Source organism: Drosophila sechellia, unplaced genomic scaffold (assembly GCF_004382195.2).
Source record: "Drosophila sechellia strain sech25 unplaced genomic scaffold, ASM438219v1 U_368, whole genome shotgun sequence".
In the NCBI taxonomy this organism is placed as follows: Eukaryota; Metazoa; Arthropoda; class Insecta; order Diptera; family Drosophilidae; genus Drosophila; species Drosophila sechellia.
The window spans coordinates 35,758-62,642 of NW_022611303.1; positions in this window are offsets into that span (position 1 = coordinate 35,758).

A 26,885-nucleotide genomic window follows, 5' to 3' on the forward strand; every position below is an offset into this window, starting at 1 on the left:
TTAATTCGATTTCCTTCTTATATCTTAGAGTAGGCAGAAATGGTTCTGCCAGCTCAAGGTCTACAGAGTGTCTGATCTTACAGTATTCAATATATTTGGACTTAGGCTAATTAGCGTAGCTGCGCTGCCGGGTACGCCAGCGGCGGAGCTTATCTGAGCTTATATCTGAGCTTATCGGGAGAGCGAGATATGTATGTACGTATGTAATATGTATTTGGTCGGCGTGTGAATGCTGACCATGCACTTATACTTTTTGCCTTCGAGTGGGCAATGCTCTTATACTAATATTGCATAGGCACATACTACATCTCCCTCCTTTTAAAAAATAACGTAACCTAGTGAAGTTATTTTGATTATTAAATGCAAATTATTTTATTTTTATTTTTATTTTGTTTGTGTTTTTGTTTGAACAACAATAGTTGATTTTGTAATGCAAAGATAAAAATATACGTAGTGTATGGAAAATTTGTATAAATGATTAAGGAAAATATAAGTTTAAATTCAATCATGAATGAAATTTCTTTAATCTATCTTTATGAACTATTTGTTTTTTGTTTTTATTAGTAAGTAGCGTAATATTGTTATTATCTCCTATGCTTTCTATGTTATAGGGCCCCGTATATTTAAAGTCTAATTTATGACCTACCTCATTTCTTAGTAAAACTTTATCTCCTACTTCTAATTCTATGTCTTTTACTTTTAAGTCATAATTTTCTTTATTTTTTTTCTTTGTGTGCTTCAAGAAGTTTTCTTGCTCGAGCATATGCTACCTCTAACCTATATTTACTCTCCTTAGCGTAATCATCTATGTTATATATTGGTTCTATGCTATGTAGTTTATTAAAATGTTTTGGTAAATTACTTGTTCTACCGAAAACTAATTCATATGGACAATAATTATGTACCATAGATGGGGTCGTGTTGAAGCAGTATACGAAATATTGAAGCCATACGTCCCAATCGGTTTTGTCCGTCGATATGTAGGATCTATAATACTCGTTTAAAGTTCTATGACTTCTTTCTACTACTCCAACTGTCTGGTGGTGATGAGCTGTTGATGTTGTATTTTTTATTTTCAAATATTTACACAGGTCAGTAATTATTGAATTCTTGTACTCTGTTCCCATGTCCGTTATGAACGTCTTCATTGGACCGTACTTTAGAATAAAAGATTCAAATATAGCTTTTGCGACTGTTTTTGCGCTTTTATTTGCTATTGGTATGGCAACTAAGTACTTGGTTAAATCACATATGAGAGTGACTGCGTACTCGTTACCATTTTCTGACTTAGGTAGTGGACCAATTGTGTCCACGACAACTCTATCGAAATGTTCTGGTGTGTCAGTTATAGTCATTGGAGTCTTTGTATGCTTTGTTGTTTTTGCTTTTTGGCATTTTTGACATTTTCTTACGTACTCTTTTATGTATTTACTCATATTTTTCCAATAGTAATGTCTTTTGACCTTGGCCAAGGTTTTTGTAATGCCTGTATGCCCTCCTTGTATTGGATCATCATGTAGTGTAGACAATATAGCTTCTTTTTCTTTTTCATTATTTATTTGGGTCACCGGGATAAGTAGCGCTACTTTTAAATTCTTTAATATTTTATTGCCCATATTTTTAAATTCATCTATTGAAACGTGTTCAAAGATTTTCTTCCACGGTGCCTGTTGGGTCATGCAGCCGCCAAAACTGTGCAGTAGACTAATTTCATACTTGTTAATATTTAAGCCAAATTATCAGTAGCATGCCCATAGTGCAAACCGCTGCTCTCGCGCGCATTTATCTGTACGGCGCTCATTCCTTTGTTGTTGTTAGCTACCTACGCTAAGCTTGGGCGCTGCATTTCGGCTGCCTGCCCGCCAATTGCCTTTTCGTCGCGTTTCGGAAAAGACCAACCTTACCATTGTCGCTATCGTAGATTATGGCTATTTCGCAAAATAAAACTGTCGTAATAAAACAAACTTTTTCGGTTTTTTATTATTCTCAACAGCTATTGAAAAAGCTCAATAGCTGAACATTTGGTGACCCCGACGTGATCGTGTTAAGTTGCATGCAGTAATTAATGCACTTATCGCGTTTATAAATAAATATATATACATTAAAGCGCAATCGGTTGGACAAGTGAGTGGAGATTTCGGTGTGTTTAAGCGAGCTAGCATTGCGTACATACAAACATTGCTACACATATCGTTGCGTGCATTGACCCCGCTTGCATTTTCGGCATCTATTTTGTGCTCATCTTCCCACTGAACCGAATCAAAGGCGATTTGTTGCGATGCCCGCTGAAGGTGAAAAAAACAGGGTGACCTTTTTGAAGCGCAAAGCCAATGCGCTGTTCAGCAGGTTGCAGAGGCTACAAACGTCGCTGTCTAATGAGACGCTAAGCGGATACGACGAATCCACTCTTACGGTGAGGCTGGAGCAGATTGATGAGCTGCAAAGTGCCTTCAATGTTCTGCATACAGAACTGGAGGAATTGGACTTCAACGAAATTGGCAGTGAAATGAGCGAGTCTTTCTATGAATTCATCGTTGAAGTCAAGGCTAGTTTGCGCGCGGAAATAGCCAAACGCAATGTGCATTTCGCGCCGCACTCAACGCTTGCGGAAGGTATTGTGCCCCACCAGTGTAGTGGTCCTCACTGGCGGTCGCCTCCGGAATTCGTCGTTGGACTTTGATGGCCGCCACCCGAATAACTGCCACATCTCGGCAGTTATTAACTCCAGACCTTTAGTTCCCATTTCAGAGAACCCTGCCGATCTAGATGTCCTCACTCCGGCGCATTTTCTCAATGGTGGTCCGCCTTCGTCGTTTAACGAGCCAGATATAACGGGCCTAAACTATAATCGGCTTGACTCTTGGCAGCGCATCTCCTTTCTTCAGCATATATTTTGGTCGCGATGGAAGGAAGAGTACTTGACGTTGCTCCAGCAGCGTTCCAAGTGGCGCACCCCAAAGCCTGGCGCAGCCGTGGACAACGTCGTTCTTGTTAAGGACGAGAATCTACCCCCAATGAGATGGCCTTTGGCGAGAGTCATGCAGTTGATTCCTGGCAGAGACGGCGTCGCTCGAGTTGCAGAATTGAGGACCGCGTCTAGAGTAATAAGACGGGCAGTGAACAAGCTGTGTCTGCTCCCCCTTGAGGACTCTGTTGGAACACAAGCTTCCAACGGGGGGAGGATGTTGGGTCATGCAGCCGCCAAAACTGTGCAGTAGACTAATTTCATACTTGTTAATATTTAAGCCAAATTATCAGTAGCATGCCCATAGTGCAAACCGCTGCTCTCGCGCGCATTTATCTGTACGGCGCTCATTCCTTTGTTGTTGTTAGCTACCTACGCTAAGCTTGGGCGCTGCATTTCGGCTGCCTGCCCGCCAATTGCCTTTTCGTCGCGTTTCGGAAAAGACCAACCTTACCATTGTCGCTATCGTAGATTATCGCTATTTCGCAAAATAAAACTGTCGTAATAAAACAAACTTTTTCGGTTTTCTATTATTCTCAACAGCTATTGAAAAAGCTCAATAGCTCAACAGTGCCATTTTGATTTGGCTGATATCATATATACCGGCTTGCAATTCAAGCCTTTGGAGAAATTGATCTAAATCAAGAATTCCATTAGTATAAAGATCACCAACATCATATCTTGCAATGATTTTCTTTCCATGTTTAAATAAACATATCGTGTCATTCAATTGCAATGTCACTACTTTTCGTACCTCGTCATTTGCTATGACTTCGTATACGTTGGGCTCTGAAGCTATTTCTTTGGTTTGCTTTTCCAAATCCAATTGTTCTTTTCCTGCGCAGGATTTTTGTCTACTTTGATATCTTGTAGTGACTTTTAATATATTTCCAGTTATATCTTTTAGCTCTTTGATGGTTATTCTTGATAACGCATCTGCTACATGATTGTCCTTGCCCTTTAGATACTCTACTGTAAAATTATATTCCTCTAGTTCAAGCCTTATTCTAGTTAATTTAGAGCTGGGGTTCACCATCGAGAATAAATATGTCAATGGTCTATGGTCTGTTTTCACAGTGAAATGTTTTCCGTAAATGTATGGTCTGAAATGTACTATTGCCCAATGAATTGCTGCTAACTCTTGTTCTGTTGTACTCTTATTGCTTTCACCTTTCGTAAAAGCTCTGGATGCATAAGCAACTGGGAGTTGGTGGCCATTATGGTTTTGAGTTAAAACTGCGCCACACGCTTGCTTGCTTGCATCTGTTGTTATGCAAAATTCTTTGCTGAAGTCTGGGTACTGCAAGAGTGTTGGGTTAATTAGCTGAGATTTTAAATGTATGAATGCTTTTTGACATTCATCTGTCCACTCGAATGGAACATTCTTTTTACATAATCTTGTTATGTGCCGCGAATAGTCGGCGAAATTTTTGATAAAACGTCTGTAGTAATTGCAAAATGCTACAAAACGTCTAGCGCTGTCCGCATCATGTGAAACTGGGTAGTTCTGAATGACATCATATTTTTTGTCATCCGGCAAAATTCCTTTGTCTGTACATTTGTGTCCCAAAAATGTGACTTCATGCATGAAAAATGAACATTTTTCAGGATGTAACTTTAGGTTGTATTCCCTGCATTTACCAAAAACTTCAGTGAGGTTTTTAAGCATATGTTTTTCGGAACAACCTATGACTATTAAGTCATCCATATAAAGGAATGCTTGAGACGGTTCTATTCCGGAGAATGCTATAGTCATCCTTCTTTGGAATGAATTAGGCGCTATTTTTAAGCCAAATGGCAATCGCGTGAAACGATATGAGCCATTGCTGGTTGAGAAAGATGTTATATCTCTCGAGCCTTCATCCAGTTCGATTTGATGAAAACCTGACATTAAATCAAGGCAGGAGAAATATTTTGCTCGACCAAGTTGGTCCAAAATATCATCTATTCTCGGTAGTGGAAATTTGTCAGCTAAAAGTTTCTTATTAATTTGGCGATAGTCTATTACTAATCTCCATTTCTTTTTATCAGAATTCGGGCTTGACTTTTTGGGTACTAATAGCAAAGGGCTATTGTACTGTGAAACTGATGGTTCAACTATTTTATCTTTTATTAATTTCTGAACTTGGGCTTGTATTTCTTCCACTTGACTATGAGGACTTCTATAATTTTTCGTGTATACTGGCTCATCATCTTTTAATCTCAACTGTTGTTTATAAAAATTATTAACTGTTATAGGTTCTGATTCTAATGCAAATATATCTATATATTCGCTGCATATATCTGTTACCTCTAAAATACATCACTTTATTGATGTCACCGGTAACTCTTGTACTCGTTCTTATGTATGCGCTTATCGCTGCATCCATAGTGGTGCAAGTCCCTGCTTCCAGTACTGTTTTGATACTTTCGTGCTCAGCACGATGTATCATGGTTTCAATTGCCTCTCTGGTGCTTAGACCAGTGGCATGTTCTAGAGGTATACCCTCATCGATATAGGAGGCTTCTAAAAGTTTTCTCAGCCTATCAACTTCAGCGGTAAATTGCGTTGCAGTTTTACCTCTCTGCTGAACTGTTGCTAGCTTTGCTTTGACATTACTGGATGTCTCACCGACAACTACTTTCTGCAATTTGTTTATAATTGCTGGAATTGTCGTTTCATTGTCAACTGAGTTCAAAATTGTGCCAACCATTTTTGACTTAATGACCTCAACTGCAATGTCTTCAAATGGTCCCTTAGCTAGGTCTACCAATTTGATTGCCTTAATGAATCTTTGTAAATGGATCTTTTGCCCATCAAATTCTGGCACTGTGCAAGCGACTTCCCTAATGTAAGACCTAATGGCAGCAGCTTCTTCTGCCATGGTTAAGTTATTTTCGGAGTCGGCTGCGTTATTTGTTTTATCGTCGTTCTTCAGCATTAATTTTGCTGGTATAGTTAGATCGTGAAGATCTTCCTCTTTAATGTCTTCCTTGACTATAGTCCTATCTTCCTCGTCAGAGTTAGTGCTGTCTTCATTCAAATTTATTCTTAGTGTGGTGTTTACTATGGTTGGAATTTCTATCTGGAGACTGAATTTATTTTTTATAAGTATTAATTTTTCTCTTAATGTCACCAGTAGTTCCAAAGCCTTAGCACACTGTTTGCGTTCCAAATTCTTTCTATTTTGTTGGACCAACTCTCTGATTTCATTATAACTATTTACCAAGACTTGGGCATTCTTATTAATTGTTACAGCTTGTATTGATCTGTTTTGCGTTAAGCACTTATAGGATTTTCTGAAATTTTCATTTGGATCTTTTATCTGATCAACAAGCTTTTCCCAGTCCATGCTTTGGTATACTCATAACTTCAAATTTATGCATTTGTATATTTTTTTTTTTTTTAGTTCTAATCTAGATAAATTCAATATTACGTTTTATATTTTTTTATTTATTATTTTTTTTTTTCTTCATATAATTTTTCTCGTATTTTCATTCATAATTGACTTTATTAAAGATCTTCCTTAAATATTATCTATATCGTAAGCAGTGCTACGGTATCGTTTCTTAAGACACTTTATGCAGTTTGTATATTTTTATTAATGCATTGGATACCATAATTAATGCAATTACAATTAGTATTATGGTTATCCAGAACAAGTCTGCATTTTGGACTTCTACTTTATTTATTACATTGGCTGTAGAGTCCACAGTTTTAGTGTCTATTAGACCTATTTTGGGTATACTAATTTTATATTTTGGAGAATAGAATAGAAAATTTTCTTTGTATATACTTTTATTTTCAGTTTTACTTATTTCATTTGTCTCTATAGACATTTATGTTTGGAATTATCTATTTATAAAAAAAAATTGTATTTTACATTGTTGCCTGCCTGATTCTAGAATGGCTTCACGGGCCATATTGGGTTAACAGGGCATAATAGTATATGCTCCGTTTTACAATATTTCTTACAATTTTTCTTATCTATATATTTTATATTTACTATATATTTATATATATTTATTATTATATTCTGCTGTTGATGATGCTCATCAGGTGTCAGCTGGGCGTCGCCGGGGGTGGCACGCTGACACTCCCTCGCTGCTGTCTATTTCTTCGCCGCTGAAGACGTCGATGGTCGCTCACAAGTCCCCCAGGCAGTGGGGACTCCAGATTCCTTCGCAGCCAGGGGGGCAGGACTTTTTTGGCTTTGTTAATGCTGGTGCTGGTGCTGGACCTGCCTGGTGTTTTGGAATTTCATTAATTTCGGGTATATTTTTAATGTTATCTGAGTGAGTTTTCTCGAGTTTATGGGTCCTTAATTCTTGCTGATATTGCCGCAAGTGGTCTAGCTCTGCTTGTAGCTTTAGAGCTGTCGACCAAACCGGTGGCGTTTGCTGACCGTATATTAGCCACTTTAAGTGGGCTATACGTTTATTCAGCTTAGTTTTCAAACCGCCACGGTGTTTTTCCATACTCAATAGAACTCTACTCACTCAGATTCTTCCTTAGTTTTGGGAATTCCATTTAATTATTCCTTGTGTGTGTCTTCTTCCAGTCCAGTATTTTAGCTTTGGTCAATTCTTCCTTAGTTTTTAGGTTAGTTTTGGTTCCATTTAATTATTCCTTGTGTGTCTTGACACTAACTTGGGTCAATTCGTCCAGCGTTGGACGACTGTCACGGTCGCCATGTAAAGAGGTGCACCAATTGAAAAACACGTGTTTGCCTTGCAGTTGAGTGCAGCCGTCAGGCCACCTTTTTATTAATTCGATTTTCTTCTTATATCTTAGAGTAGGCAGAAATGGTTCTGCCAGCTCAAGGTCTACAGAGTGTCTGATCTTACAGTATTCAATATATTTGGACTTAGGCTAATTAGCGTAGCTGCGCTGCCGGGTACGCCAGCGGCGGAGCTTATCTGAGCTTATATCTGAGCTTATCGGGAGAGCGAGATATGTATGTACGTATGTAATATGTATTTGGTCGGCGTGTGAATGCTGACCATGCACTTATACTTTTTGCCTTCGAGTGGGCAATGCTCTTATACTAATATTGCATAGGCACATACTACACTAAATAACTCGTTATATTTTTAAAATAAGTTCTTATATTGTTTTGATAATCGACAATCAAAATCAAGAATATTTCATATTAATTAGCGGTAATTAATTAGCAACATGAAATTTAAAACACTTGCTAATACATGACTAACGGTGCTGAGGTGAACACAAAATTTACTTCATAAAAATATTAACAATATCGAATTTTTTAAATAAAATTCCAATTCATAGGAAATCTACGTACCAGAGATGGTATATAATTGATGTTTGATATTAAGTCAGTTCTATTCTTGGCCACGTCATCGTTAATGCTAATTAAAACTTATGCCCATTGTCTTTACAAATAAAACTAAACTTGTAATGGTTTTGTTTTAATTACATGTACCCTCTGGGAGCCAATAAGCTAGATGACCTGCGATGTGGTTTCAGGAGCTGCGCGGATGTAAAATTAGAACAAAGGATGTCGTAAATCAAGGACCAAAGAATAAGAGGTTCGTATCTAAATAACTCGTTATATTTTTAAAATAAGTTCTTATATTGTTTTGATAATCGACAATCACAATCAAAAATATTTCATATTAATTAGCGGTAATTAACTAGCAACATGAAATTTAAAATAATTGCTCATAGATATACATGACTAAATATGCTAAGGTGAACACAAAATTTACTTCATAAAAATATTGACAATATCGAATTTAATATAAAATTCCAATTAGTAAAAAAACTACGTACCAGAGATGGTATTCATATATTGATGACGTGGTCCATTTGATATTAAGTCAGTTCTATTCTTGGCCACGTCATCGTTAATGCTAATTAAAACTTATGCCCATTGTGTTCACAAATAACACTAAACTTGTAATGGTTTTGTTTTAATTTCATGTACCCTCTGGGAGCCAATAAGCTAGATGACCTGCGATGTAGTTTCAGGAGCTGCGCGGATGTAAAATTAGAACAAAGGATGTCGTAAATCAAGGACCAAAGAATAAGAGGTTCGTATCTAAATAACTCGTTATATTTTTAAAATTAGTTCTTATATTGTTTTGATAATCGACAATCACAATCAAAAATATTTCATATTAATTAGCGGTAATTAACTAGCAACATGAAATTTAAAACACTTGCTACATGACTAACGATGCTGAGGTGAACACAAAATTTACTTCATAAAAATATTAACAATATCGAATTTTTTAAATAAAATTCCAATTCATAGGAAATCTACGTACCAGAGATGGTATATAATTGATGTTTGATATTAAGTCAGTTCTATTCTTGGCCACGTCATCGTTAATGCTAATTAAAACTTATGCCCATTGTGTTTACAAATAACACTAAACATGTAATGGTTTTGTTTTAATTACATGTACCCTCTGGGAGCCAATAAGCTAGATGACCTGCGATGTAGTTTCAGGAGCTGCGCGGATGTAAAATTAGCACAAAGGATGTCGTAAATCAAGGACCAAAGAATAAGAGGTTCGTATCTAAATAACTCGTTATATTTTTAAAATAAGTTCTTATATTGTTTTGATAATCGACAATCAAAATCAAAAATATTTCATATTAATTAGCGGTAATTAATTAGCAACATGAAATTTAAAATAATTGCTCATAGATATACATGACTAAATATTTTAAGGTGAACACAAAATTTACTTCATAAAAATATTGACAATATCGAATTTAATATAAAATTCCAATTGTAGGAAATCTACGTCCAGAGACGGTATTCATGAATTAATGACGTGGTCCATTTGATATTAAGTCAGTTCTTGGCCACGTCATCGTTAATGCTAATTAAAACTTATGACCATTGTGTTTACAAATAACACTAAACTTGTAATTGTTTTGTTTTAATTTCATGTACCCTCTGGGAGCCAATAAGCTAGATGACCTGCGATGTAGTTTCAGGAGCTGCGCGGATGTAAAATTAGCACAAAGGATGTCGTAAATCAAGGACCAAAGAATAAGAGGTTCGTATCTAAATAGCTCGTTATATTTTTAAAATAAGTTCTTATATTGTTTTGATAATCGACAATCACAATCAAAAATATTTCATATTAATTAGCGGTAATTAACTAGCAACATGAAATTTAAAATAATTGCTAATAGATATACATGACTAAATATGCTAAGGTGAACACAAAATTTACTTTATAAAAATATTGACAATTTAATATAAAATTCCAATTCGTAGGAAATCTACGTCCCAGAGACGGTATTCATGAATTAATGACGTGGTCCATTTGATATTAAGTCAGTTCTTGGCCACGTCATCGTTAATGCTAATTAAAACTTACGCCCATTGTGTTTACAAATAACACTAAACTTGTAATGGTTTTGTTTTAATTTCATGTACCCTCTGGGAGCCAATAAGCTAGATGACCTGCGATGTAGTGTCAGGAGCTGCGCGGATGTAAAATTAGAACAAAGGATGTCGTAAATCAAGGACCAAAGAATAAGAGGTTCGTATCTAAATAACTCGTTATATTTTTAAAATTAGTTCTTATATTGTTTTGATAATCGACAATCACAATCAAAAATATTTCATATTAATTAGCGGTAATTAACTAGCAACATGAAATTTAAAACACTTGCTACATGACTAACGATGCTGAGGTGAACACAAAATTTACTTCATAAAAATATTACCAATATCGAATTTTTTAAATAAAATTCCAATTCATAGGAAATCTACGTACCAGAGATGGTATATAATTGATGTTTGATATTAAGTCAGTTCTATTCTTGGCCACGTCATCGTTAATGCTAATTAAAACTTACGCCCATTGTGTTTACAAATAACAGTAAACTTGTAATGGTTTTGTTTTAATTTCATGTACCCTCTGGGAGCCAATAAGCTAGATGACCTGCGATGTAGTGTCAGGAGCTGCGCGGATGTAAAATTAGAACAAAGGATGTCGTAAATCAAGGACCAAAGAATAAGAGGTTCGTATCTAAATAACTCGTTATATTTTTAAAATAAGTTCTTATATTGTTTTGATAATCGACAATCACAATCAAAAATATTTCATATTAATTAGCGGTAATTAACTAGCAACATGAAATTTAAAATAATTGCTAATAGATATACCTGACTAAATATGCTAAGGTGAACACAAAATTTACTTCATAAAAATATTGACAATATCGAATTTAATATAAAATTCCAATTCGTAAAAAAACTACGTACCAGAGATGGTATTCATATATTGATGACGTGGTCCATTTGATATTAAGTCAGTTCTATTCTTGGCCACGTCATCGTTAATGCTAATTAAAACTTATGCCCATTGTGTTCAAAAATAACACTAAACTTGTAATGGTTTTGTTTTAATTTCATGTACCCTCTGGGAGCCAATAAGCTAGATGACCTGCGATGTAGTTTCAGGAGCTGCGCGGATGTTAAATTAGAACAAAGGATGTCGTAAATCAAGGACCAAAGAATAAGAGGTTCGTATCTAAATAACTCGTTATATTTTTAAAATAAGTTCTTATATTCTTTTGATAATCGACAATCAAAATCAAAAATATTTCATATTAATTAGCGGTAATTAATTAGCAACATGAAATTTAAAATAATTGCTCATAGATGTACATGACTAAATATGTTAAGGTGAACACAAAATTTACTTCATAAAAATATTGACAATATCGAATTTAATATAAAATTCCAATTCGTAGGAAATCTACGTCCAGAGACGGTATTCATGAATTAATGACGTGGTCCATTTGATATTAAGTCAGTTCTTGGCCACGTTATCGTTAATGCTAATTAAAACTTATGCCCATTGTGTTTACAAATAACACTAAACTTGTAATGGTTTTGTTTTAATTTCATGTACCCTCTGGGAGCCAATAAGCTAGATGACCTGCGATGTAGTTTCAGGAGCGGCGCGGATGTAAAATTAGAACAAAGGATGTCGTAAATCAAGGACCAAAGAATAAGAGGTTCGTATCTAAATAACTCGTTATATTTTTAAAATTAGTTCTTATATTGTTTTGATAATCGACAATCACAATCAAAAATATTTCATATTAATTAGCGGTAATTAACTAGCAACATGAAATTTAAAACACTTGCTACATGACTAACGATGCTGAGGTGAACACAAAATTTACTTCATAAAAATATTAACAATATCGAATTTTTAAATAAAATTCCAATTCATAGGAAATCTACGTACCAGAGATGGTATATAATTGATGTTTGATATTAAGTCAGTTCTATTCTTGGCCACGTCATCGTTAATGCTAATTAAAACTTATGCCCATTGTGTTTACAAATAACACTAAACATGTAATGGTTTTGTTTTAATTACATGTACCCTCTGGGAGCCAATAAGCTAGATGACCTGCGATGTAGTTTCAGGAGCTGCGCGGATGTAAAATTAGCACAAAGGATGTCGTAAATCAAGGACCAAAGAATAAGAGGTTCGTATCTAAATAACTCGTTATATTTTTAAAATAAGTTCTTATATTGTTTTGATAATCGACAATCACAATCAAAAATATTTCATATTAATTAGCGGTAATTAACTAGCAGCATGAAATTTAAAATAATTGCTAATAGATATACATGACTAAATATGCTAAGGTGAACAGAAAATTTACTTCATAAAAATATTGACAATTTAATATAAAATTCCAATTCGTAGGAAATCTACGTCCCAGAGACGGTATTCATGAATTAATGACGTGGTCCATTTGATATTAAGTCAGTTCTTGGCCACGTCATCGTTAATGCTAATTAAAACTTACGCCCATTGTGTTTACAAATAACAGTAAACTTGTAATGGTTTTGTTTTAATTTGATGTACCCTCTGAGAGCCAATAAGCTAGGTGACCTGCGATGTAGTTTCAGCAGCTGCGCGGAAGTAAAATTAGAACAAAGGATGTCGTAAATCAAGGACCAAAGAATAAGAGGTTCGTATCTAAATAACTCGTTATATTTTTAAAATAAGTTCTTATATTGTTTTGATAATCGACAATCAAAATCAAAAATATTTCATATTAATTAGCGGTAATTAATTAGCAACATGAAATTTAAAATAATTGCTCATAGATATACATGACTAAATATGTTAAGGTGAACACAAAATTTACTTCATAAAAATATTGACAATATCGAATTTAATATAAAATTCCAATTCGTAGGAAATCTACGTACCAGAGATGGTATTCATATATTGATGACGTGGTGCATTTGATATTAAGTCAGTTCTTGGCCACGTCATCGTTAATGCTAATTAAAACTTATGCCCATTGTGTTTACAAATAACACTAAACTTGTAATGGTTTTGTTTTAATTTATGTACCTCTGGAGCCAATAAGCTAGTGACTGCGATGTAGTTTCAGAGCTGCGGAGTAAAATTAGAAAAGATGTCGTAATCAAGACAAGAATAAGAGGTTCGTATCTAAATAATTGTTATATTTTTAATTATTAATGTTTTATTCATGTACTCTGAGAGCCAATAAGCTAGGTGACCTGCGATGTAGTTTCAGCAGCTGCGCGGAAGTAAAATTAGAACAAAGGATGTCGTAAATCAAGGACCAAAGAATAAGAGGTTCGTATCTAAATAACTCGTTATATTTTTAAAATAAGTTCTTATATTGTTTTGATAATCGACAATCAAAATCAAAAATATTTCATATTAATTAGCGGTAATTAACTAGCAACATGAAATTTAAAATAATTGCTATAGATTACATGACTAAATATGCTAAGGTGAACACAAAATTTACTTCATAAAAATATTGACAATATCGAATTTAATATAAAATTCCAATTCGTAGGAAATCTACGTCCAGAGACGGTATTCATGAATTAATGACGTGGTCCATTTGATATTAAGTCAGTTCTTGGCCACGTCATCGTTAATGCTAATTAAAACTTATGCCCATTGTGTTTACAAATAACACTAAACTTGTAATGGTTTTGTTTTAATTTCATGTACCCTCTGGGAGCCAATAAGCTAGATGACCTGCGATGTAGTTTCAGGAGCTGCGCGGATGTAAAATTAGAACAAAGGATGTCGTAAATCAAGGACCAAAGAATAAGAGGTTCGTATCTAAATAACTCGTTATATTTTTAAAATAAGTTCTTATATTGTTTTGATAATCGACAATCAAAATCAAAAATATTTCATATTAATTAGCGGTAATTAACTAGCAACATGAAATTTAAAATAATTGCTAATAGATATACATGACTAAATATGCTAAGGTGAACACAAAATTTACTTCATAAAAATATTGACAATATCGAATTTAATATAAAATTCCAATTCGTAAAATCTACGTACCAGAGATGGTATTCATAATTATGACGTGGTCCATTTGATATTAAGTCAGTTCTATTCTTGGCCACGTCATCGTTAATGCTAATTAAAACTTATGCCCATTGTGTTTACAAATAACACTAAACTTGTAATGGTTTTGTTTTAATTTCATGTACCCTCTGGGAGCCAATAAGCTAGATGACCTGCGATGTAGTTTCAGGAGCTGCGCGGATGTAAAATTAGACAAAGGATGTCGTAAATCAAGGACCAAAGAATAAGAGGTTCGTATCTAAATAACTCGTTATATTTTTAAAATAAGTTCTTATATTGTTTTGATAATCGACAATCAAAATCAAAAATATTTCATATTAATTAGCGGTAATTAATAGCAACATGAAATTTAAAATAATTGCTCATAGATATACATGACTAAATATGCTAAGGTGAACACAAAATTTACTTCATAAAAATATTGACAATATCGAATTTAATATAAAATTCCAATTCGTAGGAAATCTACGTCCAGAGACGGTATTCATGAATTAATGACGTGGTCCATTTGATATTAAGTCAGTTCTTGGCCACGTCATCGTTAATGCTAATTAAAACTTATGCCCATTGTGTTTACAAATAACACTAAACTTGTAATGGTTTTGTTTTAATTTCATGTACCCTCTGGGAGCCAATAAGCTAGATGACCTGCGATGTAGTTTCAGGAGCTGCGCGGATGTAAAATTAGAACAAAGGATGTCGTAAATCAAGGACCAAAGAATAAGAGGTTCGTATCTAAATAACTCGTTATATTTTTAAAATAAGTTCTTATATTGTTTTGATAATCGACAATCAAAATCAAAAATATTTCATATTAATTAGCGGTAATTAACTAGCAACATGAAATTTAAAATAATTGCTAATAGATATACATGACTAAATATGCTAAGGTGAACACAAAATTTACTTCATAAAAATATTGACAATATCGAATTTAATATAAAATTCCAATTCGTAGGAAATCTACGTACCAGAGATGGTATTCATAATTATGACGTGGTCCATTTGATATTAAGTCAGTTCTATTCTTGGCCACGTCATCGTTAATGCTAATTAAAACTTATGCCCATTGTGTTTACAAATAACACTAAACTTGTAATGGTTTTGTTTTAATTTCATGTACCCTCTGGGAGCCAATAAGCTAGATGACCTGCGATGTAGTTTCAGGAGCTGCGCGGATGTAAAATTAGCACAAAGGATGTCGTAAATCAAGGACCAAAGAATAAGAGGTTCGTATCTAAATAACTCGTTATATTTTTAAAATAAGTTCTTATATTGTTTTGATAATCGACAATCAAAATCAAAAATATTTCATATTAATTAGCGGTAATTAATTAGCAACATGAAATTTAAAATAATTGCTAATAGATATACATGACTAAATATGCTAAGGTGAACACAAAATTTACTTCATAAAAATATTGACAATATCGAATTTAATATAAAATTCCAATTCGTAGGAAATCTACGTCCAGAGACGGTATTCATGAATTAATGACGTGGTCCATTTGATATTAAGTCAGTTCTTGGCCACGTCATCGTTAATGCTAATTAAAACTTATGCCCATTGTGTTTACAAATAACACTAAACTTGTAATGGTTTTGTTTTAATTTCATGTACCCTCTGGGAGCCAATAAGCTAGATGACCTGCGATGTAGTTTCAGGAGCTGCTTGGATGTAAAATTAGCACAAATGATGTCGTTAATCAAGGACCAAGGAATAAGAGGTTCGTATCTAAATAATTCGTTATATTTTTAAAATAAGTAAGTACTTATGTTGTTTTGATAATAGACAATCAAATCAAAAAATATTAATATTAATTAGCGGTTAACATGAAATTTATAACAATTGCTAATAGATATACATAACAAAATATGCTATTGTGAAAGTTATAATGGTTTAGTTTCAATTATAAGTTCCCTCTGAAAACCAATACGCTAGATAACCTACGATGTAATTTTAGGAGCTATGCGAATGTACAATCAGCGAATAGGATGTCATAAATCAAGGACCATAGAATAAGAGGTTTGTATCTAAATAATTCGATATATTTTTAAATAAGTTCTTATGTTGTTTGATAATCGACATCAAATCAAAAATATTTAATATAATTAGCGGTAATTAACTAGCAAATGAAATTTAAAACATTGCTAATAATATACGATGCTAAGGTGAACACAAAATTTACTTCATAAAAATATTGACAATATCGAATTTAATATAAAATTCCAATTCATAGGAAATCTACGTACCAGAGATGGTATTCATAATTGATGTTTGATATTAAGTCAGTTCTATTCTTGGCCACGTCATCGTTAATGCTAATTAAAACTTATGCCCATTGTGTTTACAAATAACACTAAACTTGTAATGGTTTTGTTTTAATTTCATGTACCCTCTGGGAGCCAATAAGCTAGATGACCTGCGATGTAGTTTCAGGAGCTGCGCGGATGTAAAATTAGCACAAAGGATGTCGTAAATCAAGGACCAAGAATAAGAGGTTCGTATCTAAATAATTCGTTATATTTTTAAAATAAGTTCTTATATTGTTTTGATAATCGACAATCAAATCAAAAAAAAAAAAAAAAAAAAAAAAAAAAAAAAAAAAAAAAAAAAAAAAAAAAAAAAAAAAAAAAAAAAAAAAAAAAAAAAAAAAAAAAAAAAAATAAAATCAAAAAATATTTCATATTAATTAGCGGTAATTAACTAGCAACATGAAATTTAAAATAATTGCTAATAGATATACATGACTAAATATGCTAAGGTGAACACAAAATTTACTTCATAAAAATATTGACAATATCGAATTTAATATAAAATTCCAATTCGTAGGAAATCTACGTACCAGAGATGGTATTCATAATTATGACGTGGTCCATTTGATATTAAGTCAGTTCTATTCTTGGCCACGTCATCGTTAATGCTAATTAAAACTTATGCCCATTGTGTTTACAAATAACACTAAACTTGTAATGGTTTTGTTTTAATTACATGTACCCTCTGGGAGCCAATAAGCTAGATGACCTGCGATGTAGTTTCAGGAGCTGCTTGGATGTAAAATTAGCACAAATGATGTCGTTAATCAAGGACCAAGGAATAAGAGGTTCGTATCTAAATAATTCGTTATATTTTTAAAATAAGTAAGTACTTATGTTGTTTTGATAATAGACAATCAAATCAAAAAATATTAAATATTAATTAGCGGTTAACATGAAATTTATAACAATTGCTAATAGATATACATAACAAAATATGCTATTGTGAAAGTTATAATGGTTTAGTTTCAATTATAAGTTCCCTCTGAAAACCAATACGCTAGATAACCTACGATGTAATTTTAGGAGCTATGCGAATGTAGAATCAGCGAATAGGATGTCATAAATCAAGGACCATAGAATAAGAGGTTTGTATCTAAGTAATTCGATATATTTTTAAAATAAGTTCTTATGTTGTTTTGATAATCGACGATCAAAATCAAAAAATATTTAATAATAATTAGCGGTAATTAACTAGCAACATGAAATTTAAAACACTTGCTAATACATGACTAACGATGCTGAGGTGAACACAAAATGTACTTTATAAAAATATTAACTGTTCACGCCAGAAGGGCGCAAACAGTTGAGCGGCAGTGTAAGCGGCCAATGCTTTTACTCGAAGCTCCTCCACGGCTCGCAAGCACTGTCCTTCTCTTCTCTCGCTCTCCTCCCTTCCCGCAATGTATTCACCACTCCGCGGTCCCGCGGTATTTCTACTGTTAATGTTAAGGTAGTCTTAAGTTACAAGTGCGCGAATAAAGAACGGAATTTTCGTGAAGTCGATCCCGAGTGTTTCATTTCAGGGAAAAAAATCAGCAGCAGCCGCAGCCACCACCACCCCAGGATTTTTCCGCCCACTCCACTTCATGGTCCTTCGAGCCGGATGAGCTCTGATCCTGCCAGCGCTCCTTGCGGAAAATTCAAGATAAGTACGGCTTTAAATCCTATTCCGTCCGTGGTCGCCATTTTCGTTTTTCCAACGGCGTTTATTCTTTCCGTCCATCCGTATCAAGTGAAAAGTGAAAATATATAAGTACATGCGCCCAGCCACCGTGATTACTTTTTTTTAAGTGCATAAACAAGCACTTTGCCAATACCGGCCTCCTAATTCGTCTCACGGTGCTCCGCTGATATCCAAGCGCATGTACACACATATATACACTGTCCAAAATTCACTGCTATCGTCCGCTGCTAAACTGCTGTTTTTTTTGTGTGCCTCAATAAAATATACAACCCAATACAAATACAACAATAAAATACAATCCACAAATACAACTAAATTAAATTAAATATACACATATATATTAAATATATAATTATTGTAAATTAAATATACACATACATATATTCACCAAACATATTCACATACAAAATATTCCAAATAAAGTTCACATACACACAAATAGACATAGCCATATACATACATTACGACATATCCATTGTCAGACCTAGCTTCCAACGATATTCACATACACACAGTCGCGACTTACACAGACTGTCCAAGTGCAAGTTCTTTCGTCTCCTCTTTGTTCGTTATTGCCCTGACAAAAACCAGCGCATAGCGACGAGAGAATACCCTATTGTCGAGACATAAAATAAAATAAATAAGTCCGACGATAAAATTTAAAAATGAATAATTTAATAAAAAAAAAAGGAAAGAAACGATTGTTTTAATTATTATTATTATTGATTATTATTTAATAATTATTATTTAATAATTATTTAACCCAAATAATAATTTTTTTTTTTACAAGCTATTTCTGGCTCCCATTTCTGGTTCCTAAATTAAAATAATAAAATTGTGGTCCTAAAATCCGGTAGCTATTTTTATAAATTTAAACTTGAATTTTCTAGCTATTTTCCATATATTAGCTATTTTTTTTTCGGGATTTCCAGTCGATAGCGATTTTTTATAAATCCTTGGCTATTTTCCAGACTCCAGCCGGTAGCTATTTTTATAAATTTAAACTTGAATTTTCTAGCTATAGCTAGCTATTAGCTAGCCAATTTCTAGCTATTTTCTAGCTATTTTCTATATATTAGCTATTTTTTGGGATTTCCAGTCGATAGCGATTTTTTTATAAATCCTTGGCTATTTTCCAGACTCCAGCTGGTAGCAATTTTTTAGCGATTTTTTCAGAAATTGCAATTCATAGTTTTTGTTTTTATATAAATTTGAGCTATTGTTTTTCTGGACCACCAATATAGCTATATCTTCTTGTGGGCTTCACTCTAGCTGTTGGTTTTCTTTTGTGAATCCTCCTAGCTATTTTTTTTCACACTGAATTTTAGCTATATTGTGCTTCATTTAAGCTTTTTTCCAGTTGATTGAAGATCTATTGGGCCTTATTTCACAAAGACTGCGATTTTTGTTTCTTTCGTGCTCCAATCTCCAGATCCCAATTGCAACTTTCTCCCGAATTCCGACGGGATCCTTTGTCCATCCAGATTTTGGTGCCCTCCGTGTCTGGTTCTTTTTTTCTCAATTCCACACTTTTTTTTGTTTGCGGCGTGCAGGCCTTCTTGACTTCCTTCTCTTAGGGCATAGCTGAGCATGCCCCTAGAGGGAGACAAGAAAAAGACCACCGCACCTGGAAAAGAACAAAAGTTCAACCCGCAATCTCCGCTATCCACTCGCGGTAAGCCAGCATCCAAGTCCGTTAGTCCTAGGGTCAAACCCGCGACCCGCCTTTTCGAAGCGAAGATCAACACTCCTGATCAAGCCTCTCCGTCCCTACACACGTTACAAGTCCGTCTGCAACAGGTGCGAGCCTTATGGGACAAAGTGGAAAGAGAGTACGAAACATGCTCTGACCTAATGGCCCAAGAAGGATCCCTCGACACAGTGCCTATTCTCCAGGCCAAGTATGACTACTGCTACTCAGTATACGAGTCATGTGCAGCACAAATTGGCGAAACAATCGACAGAGCAACGCCTCAAGTCGCGCAAGCACCCTCTCAGCCGCTAATTTCGTCCGGCTGCCGCTTACCTCCATGCGACACGGAAGTCTTCGATGGCGACTACCTCCGATGGCCCACTTTCCGGGACCTATTCACGGCAATTTACGTAAACAACCCCAGGTTGACTCCGGTCGAGAAGCTATTCCACCTCCTTACCAAAACAAGTGGCGAAGCAAAAGCCATCGTGGCGAAATCTCCTCTCACGAATGATGGTTTTGCTTCGGCTTGGGAGGCGCTTCGAGATCGGTTCCAAAATAAGCGACTTTTAGTCAACAGCCAGCTCAAGCTTCTTTTTAACTTGAGCTCAATTTCACAAGAATCTGGTCATGCTCTAAAAGAGCTACAATCCACGATTCAGGGGTGTTTAATAGCACTAGAGCATTCCCAGGTATCCACAGAGAACTGGGATTGTATCTTGGTTTTCCTTTGCGCGAGCAAACTGCCCAAGCAGACCCTGTCCTTATGGGAACAGTCGCTAACTGCCAAATCCGAGATCCCAGCTTGGGAAGAAATGAATGCCTTCCTGAGCGATAGGTATCGGACATTGGAAGCCATCGAAGATATGAAACCGACTCAGGCAGTTCCAAAAAGGCTTCAATCCTTCGAGACAAAGGTCAGCACCAAACAGAAAGGGTGTGACTTATGTTCTAAGGAGAACCATCCGGTAAGATTGTGCCCGCGTTTTCTTCAAATGTCTGTTGACTCGCGCTCCGGGTATATCAAAAAGAAGCAGCTATGTCTGAATTGTTTTGCCAGAGGTCATCAGCTACGTGACTGCACAAGCACGCACAGCTGCTTTACATGTAAGGGCAGGCACCATACGCTGCTGCATCGCAGCCCCCCAAATTCCGAAAATGCGAGTTCCTCAACCTCGCCCCCTACACAGCAACTTCCGAGACCCTCTAGCAGAAATGCATCGGCGAGCACCTCAGCGGTGCAAACTTTTTTCGCGTCCGGCACATCAGCCGTCCTACTGAGTACAGCGATGATTGACGTGTGCCATTTGGGGACGAGCTACCGAGCCCGAGCCTTAATCGACTCGGGATCCGAGGCGACGTTCATTTCAGAACGCCTGTTCCACCTCATGAAGTTGCCATTCCGCAACACCCAGACCCAAGTCTCCGGGTTAAATCATTCAGTCTCCGCGAAATCCTCGAAGCTGTGTCACTTAGGGATTCGCTCTCCTACTAAGCCAGGTCTACAGTTAGACACTGAAGCGTACGTCGTTCCAGAGCTCTCAGGCAAACTGCCCTCCTATCCGATCCCTCGGAATTCTTTGAAGGACCTGCCCGCACTCCGCTGGGCAGATCCTACCTTTTTTGAGAGCTCTCAAATTGATGTACTGATCGGGGCTGACATTCTACCATCCATAATGTTGGATGGCACCCGACAAAATATTTGCGGCTCGCTCCTGGGCCAAGAAACTATTTTCGGGTGGGTGCTAACGGGGCCGATTTCCAAGGGTAAGCCGAAACGGGTCGCATCCTTCACGACCCAGGTGCACGAAATAGGCGACCCTGATTCGCTCGACACGCTTCTCAGCAAGTTCGGGGAGGTGGAGAATCTACCAGTAAAGATGGTAAAAGAGTCGGACTCCTATTGTGAAAGGAACTTCCTCCAAACAACGCTCCCGTTCCGGGATCCCGAGAATACCGGATCCGATTTAGGATATTCAAGGTCCATTGCGCTAGCTCAGTTTCTTAGAAACGAAAATCGTTTAAAAAGAGACTTTCCATTAAAAGAGCAATATGACAGCGTGATCCAGGAGTACCTGGATCTGGGTCATATGAAAGAAGTTCCGCCGACTCACAATTCTCCATCGTATCATCTTCCTCATCAAGCGGTAGTTAAGCCCGAAAGCACCACTACAAAGCTTCGCGTTGTATTCAACGCTTCGAGTCCGTCGGCAAAAAATGATATCCTTCATGCTGGTCCAGTCCTACAATCCGCTGCACGCCGCAAGAAAAAAAAGGCACAACATCAGCAGTTTAGTGCACGGTGGAAAGAGGAGTATCTTAAGGAACTCCATAAACGAAGCAAATGGCAATTTCCGACCAGGAATCTCCAAGCCGACGATATGGTAGTTGTCAAGGAGGACAATCTACCACCGCACGAATGGCGGCTCGGCAGAATCGTTTCTGCCTTTCCAGGAGCCGACGACCGCATTCGAGTCGTCGAGATCCGTACGTCTCGCGGCACCATAAAACGCCCTATCCACAAAGTTATTCTGCTACCGATGGAGGACAAAGAGTCCTCCGTTCCTAGGGATTAGGGCACTTCCCCCATTCCGGGGCCAAAAGAGTAGTCGGCTCATACTAAGCTTCTTCATTTCTTTTATTGGCAGACTTACTCACTTCCTCCAATAATGGCTCCTCGTCCTCGTGCCACACAGTCGTTGGAGAGCAGACGTACTCGAGGTATCAAATCCTACCGCTGCCGAGTCTGCTCTGGAATCCATCCTCTTCGGAAGTGCAAGAGGTTCCACAAACTGAGCGCTGAAAAGCGCCTTCGGGCAGTACTTATTAATAAGTACTGCTCGAACTGCCTCGCCCATCAGCACTCAGGAGGAGACTGCCGAAGCCAAGAGGGATGCAAGAAGTGTGGAGGAGACCACCACACTCTACTCCACATGCACGAGGTCCGTCCCGCTCCGTCCCCAGCAGCGCTACCAGCTCCGACGCGCAGAGAGCGCCATCCCGCTGCACCTCGTCCGGTCCGGATTTCCCGCATTCCGCCACCAGCCCCAGTCGCCAACAATCAACGGCGTCCGAAGGTCTCCGTCGCGTCTCCGGCGGTGGCAACGGGGCAGCAGAAGGCTGTTCCCATTCTGCCTACAGCCATCGTCGTGCTGGACACGGGCTCGAAGACCTTCGAGACCGGGGCCATGATCGACCCATGCATGCCGGTGAGCAGCATCGACCGGTCGTTGGCGGCTGCGTTCCGGCTGCCCATCGCCCGGCTGGGAGGCAACGAGGTCTGCTCGGTGACACTCCGGTCCCGAACAAGCACCTTCCGACTCAACGTCGTCCTGAAGGTCGAACCCAGCCTAAGGATCCGGACACCCATCCAAGCTCTGAGCGACGCCGCCAGGGCCAAGTTTGACGGTGTTCGTCTCGCGGACGAGCGCTTCCACCGGCCGGCCTCCATCTCCCTCGTGTTGGGATCAGATGTATATGCCAACTTGATCCAACCAGGGTTCCTTAAAATTGAGGATGGCTTGCCCGTCGCGCAGAACACGGTGTTCGGATGGACCGTTTCTGGAGCGTGCACGGAATGAAGAGGCCGATCCTGATGTCTAGCCGGCCAGGGATACCTTTGCCTACGCAAGGGGGGGGGGGAGAATGTTCACGCCAGAAGGGCGCAAACAGTTGAGCGGCAGTGTAAGCGGCCAATGCTTTTACTCGAAGCTCCTCCACGGCTCGCAAGCACCGCTGCTCGCGCTCTCCTTCTCTTCTCTCGCTCTCCTCCCTTCCCGCAATGTATTCACCACTCCGCGGTCCCGCGGTATTTCTACTGTTAATGTTAAGGTAGTCTTAAGTTACAAGTGCGCGAATAAAGAACGGAATTTTCGTGAAGTCGATCCCGAGTGTTTCATTTCAGGGAAAAAAATCAGCAGCAGCCGCAGCCACCACCACCCCAGGATTTTTCCGCCCACTCCACTTCATTAACAATATCGAATTTTTTAAATAAAATTCCAATTCATAGGAAATCTACGTACCAGAGATGGTATTCATAATTGATGTTTGATATTAAGTCAGTTCTATTCTTGGCCACGTCATCGTTAATGCTAATTAAAACTTATGCCCATTGTGTTTACAAATAAAACTAAACTTTAATGGTTTTGTTTTAATTTCATGTACCCTCTGGGAGCCAATAAGCTAGATGACCTGCGATATAGTTTCAGGAGCTGCGCGGATGTAAAATTAGCACAAAGGATGTCGTAAATCAAGGACCAAAGAATAAGAGGTTCGTATCTAAATAACTCTTTATATTTTTAAAATAGGTTCTTATATTGTTTTGATAATCGACAATCAAAATCAAAAAATATTTAATATTAATTAGCGGTAATTAATTAGCAACATGAAATTTAAAATAATTGCTAATAGATATACATTACTAAATATGTTAAGGATAAAATTCCAATTCGTAGGAAATCTACGTACCAGAGATGGTATTCATATATTGATGACGTGGTCCATTTGATATTAAGTCAGTTCTATTCTTGGCCACGTCATCGTTAATGTTAATTAAAACTTATGCCCATTGTGTTTACAAATAACACTAAACTTGTAATGGTTTTGTTTTAATTACATGTACCCTCTGGGAGCCAATAAGCTAGATGACCTGCGATGTAGTTTCAGGAGCTGCTTGGATGTAAAATTAGCACAAATGATGTCGTTAATCAAGGACCAAGGAATAAGAGGTTCGTATCTAAATAACTCGTTATATTTTTAAAATAAGTTCTTATATTGTTTTGATAATCGACAATCACAATCAAAAATATTTAATATTAATTAGCGGTAATTAACTAGCAACATGAAATTTAAAATAATTGCTAATAGATATACATGACTAAATATGCTAAGGTGAACACAAAATTTACTTCATAAAAATATTGACAATATCGAATTTAATATAAAATTCCAATTCGTAGGAAATCTACGTACCAGAGATGGTATTCATATATTGATGACGTGGTCCATTTGATACTAAGTCAGTTCTATTCTTGGCCACGTCATCGTTAATGCTAATTAAAACTTATGCCCATTGTGTTTACAAATAACACTAAACTTGTAATGGTTTTGTTTTAATTTCATGTACCCTCTGGGAGCCAATAAGCTAGATGACCTGCGATGTAGTTTCAGGAGCTGCGCGGATGTAAAATTAGAACAAAGGATGTCGTAAATCAAGGACCAAAGAATAAGAGGTTCGTATCTAAATAACTCGTTATATTTTTAAAATAAGTTCTTATATTGTTTTGATAATCGACAATCAAAATCAAAAATATTTCATAGTAATTAGCGGCAATTAATTAGCAACATGAAATTTAAAATAATTGCTCATAGATATACATGACGAAATATGTTAAGGTGAACACAAAATTTACTTCATAAAAATATTGACAATATCGAATTTAATATAAAATTCCAATTCGTAGGAAATCTACGTCCCAGAGACGGTATTCATGAATTAATGACGTGGTCCATTTGATATTAAGTCAGTTCTTGGCCACGTCATCGTTAATGCTAATTAAAACTTATGCCCATTGTGTTTACAAATAACACTAAACTTGTAATGATTTTGTTTTAATTACATGTACCCTCTGGGAACCAATAAGCTAGATGACCTGCGATGTAGTTTCAGCAGCTGCATGGATGTAAAATTAGCACAAGTGATGTCGTTAATCAAGGACCAAGGAATTAGAGGTTCGTATCTAAATAATTCGTTATATTTTTAAAATAAGTAAGTACTTATGTTGTTTTGATAGTAGACAATCAAATCAAAAAATATTTAATATTAATTAGCGGTTATTAACTACAACATGAAATTTATAACAATTGCTAATAGATATACATAACAAAATATGCTATTGTGAAAGTTATAATGGTTTAGTTTCAATTATAAGTTCCCTCTGAAAGCCAATACGCTAGATAAACTACGATGTAATTTTAGGAGCTATGCAAATGTACAATCAGCAAATAGGATGTCATAAATCAAGGACCATAGAATAAGAGGTTTGTATCTAAGTAATTCGATATATTTTTAAAAGAAGTTCTTATGTTGTTTTGATAATCGACGATCAAAATCAAAAAATATTTAATAATAATTAGCGGTAATTAACTAGCAACATGAAATTTAAAACACTTGCTAATACATGACTAACGATGCTGGGGTGAACACAAAATTTACTTCATAAAAATATTAACAATATCGAACTTTTTAAATAAAATTCCAATTCATAGGAAATCTACGTACCAGAGATGGTATTCATAATTGATGTTTGATATTAAGTCAGTTCTATTCTACGCCACGTCATCGTTAATGCTAATTAAAACTTATGCCCATTGTCTTTACAAATAAAACTAAACTTTAATGGTTTTGTTTTAATTTATGTACCCTCTGGGAGCCAATAAGCTAGATGCCTGCGATATAGTTTCAGGAGCTGCGCGGATGTAAAATTAGCACAAAGGATGTCGTAAATCAAGGACCAAAGAATAAGAGGTTCGTATCTAAATAACTCGTTATATTTTTAAAATAAGTTCTTATATTGTTTTGATAATCGACAATCAAAATCAAAAATATTTCACATTAATTAGCGGAAATTAACTAGCAACATGAAATTTAAAATAATTGCTTATAGATATACATGACTAAATATGCTAAGGTGAACACAAAATTTACTTCATAAAAATATTGATAATATCGAATTTAATATAAAATTCCAATTCGTAGGAAATCTACGTACCAGAGATGGTATTCATATATTGATGACGTGGTCCATTTGATATTAAGTCAGTTCTATTCTTGGCCACGTCATCGTTAA